The sequence below is a fragment of the Mesoplodon bidens genome (genome assembly GCF_964165515.1).
Source record: "Mesoplodon bidens genome assembly, chromosome: 3".
Lineage (NCBI taxonomy): Eukaryota > Metazoa > Chordata > Mammalia > Artiodactyla > Ziphiidae > Mesoplodon > Mesoplodon bidens.
Genome location: NC_138178.1, coordinates 132,741,690 through 132,743,625, shown reverse-complemented (window position 1 = coordinate 132,743,625; position 1,936 = coordinate 132,741,690).

Here is a 1,936-nt window from a genome sequence, read left to right as displayed (position 1 = left end):
TGTTTTTTTGGCTGCACCATGTGGCATGAGGGACTAGAGATGGAACGTGTGCCCTCTGTAGTGGAAGCACGGAGTCTTAACCACTGGACCACCAGGGAAGTCTCAGTATTGTTATTCTGAGACAACTAGGATTGTTATTCCGGGACTGTTGTTGGTATCATGTGGGAAAAAGTAAATGAAAACTATGGAATATTCTAACTCTATCATCCCCTGTTACCTTGAGAACCAGGGTTCTTGGTGTGGAAGACAGAAGACACAGATGTAATATATTAGAAGAGGTTAAGTAAAAACTATGTCGTTCTGAATTTAAAACAGAAATGTGAATATGAACTTGTAAGGTAATATATATTCTACTAAAGAGGCTTAGAAATAGCAACTATGTTGTGGTCTTGAAACATTTCCCTTTCAAAGAAACCAGGAGTCCTCAGGAAAATGGCTGACTCTAGGGTTCAAAGTCCGTGGCAGAAAATGGAGCATCTTGACATACCAGCTGGCAAGAATGCTATTGAAAACTATTATGATCATGTCCAAGGAGCCAATTTGAAGAGTCCCTACAATCAAACAAGGGAAAATTGGAACTTCAAAAAAGATAAGAGTTGGGGAATTCCCTGGTGGTCCAGTGTTTAGGACCCTGAACTTCCATTGCAGAGGGCGTGGGTTCCATCCCTGGTCGGGGATCGAAGATCCTGCATGTCACAGGGTGCAGCCTAAAAAAATAAAAAGGATGAGTTGCAATAAACTGAAATCTCTTAAATATGTTTATTTACTTATTTATTTGGTTGTGCCGGGTCTTAGTTGTGGCAGGTGGGCTCCTTAGTTGCAGCTTGTCGGTTCCTAAGTTGCAGCATGCATGTGGGATCTAGTGCCCTGACCAAGGATCAAACCCCGGTCCCCTGCATTGGGAGTGCAGAGTCTTATCCACTGTGCCGCCAGGGAAGTCCTTTAAATATGTTTAAGTTCATTATAATATTTTTAAAATCTCATTGAAAAAAGAATTTTTTAAGAAGATGTTGGGGGTAGGAGTTTATTAATTTTATTTATTTATTTTTGGCTGCGTTGGGTCTTTGTTTCTGTGTGTAGGCTTTCTCTAGTTGTGGCAAGTGGGGGCCACTCTTCATTGCAGTGGGCGGGCCTCTTACTATCATGGCCTCTCTTGTTGTGGAGCACAGGCTCCAGACGCGCAGGCTCAGTAGTTGTGGCTCACGGGACTAGTTGCTCCGCAGCATGTGGGATCCTCCCAGACCAGGGCTCGAACCCGTGTCCCCCGCATTAGCAGGCAGACTCTCAACCACCGCGCCACCAGGGAAGCCCTCACTGAAAATTTTAAAACATGATAGGGAATCAATTCATTGTACCAAAAACTAGGGAAGTAGAAGGGAAAACTCAAACACTTTTCCTGCCTTTTCTGTAAAGACTGTTCCATTGGATAACCAAATAGTAGATGAAAGATAGCACCTAAAGTAATACATAAAAGCAAAATGGTAGAAATAGAATATCATCTTTTTGCAACTCTCAATGAATTAATGAATCTAAATATTGAGTATCAATGGCTGCTAATGTTAAAAGGAAAAAAGAAACTAGACTTCTTGAAAAAAGAACACAAAGGAATCGAACCTGAGCCTGATGAAGCCTCTGGATCCAGTTGCCAGCTTCTAGGAAATGCAGAGGCCACAGGAACTTGCTGAACTATATCATGAGTGTGCAATCAGCAAAATCCAGTTGGTAGAACAGTCTATGTGCCAAACAGACTGAGTTTATAACAGATAAAATATAAGGCAAAGAAAGGACAGAGGGAGAACCTGTAGATTAAAAGAGATTTAAAAGACATAACAAGATGGGTTTTTTCTTTTTCTTTCTTTTCTTTTTTCTTTTTGGCTGTGTTGGGTCTTCATTGCTGCACGCAGGCTTTCTCTAGTTGTGGCGAGTGGGGGCTACT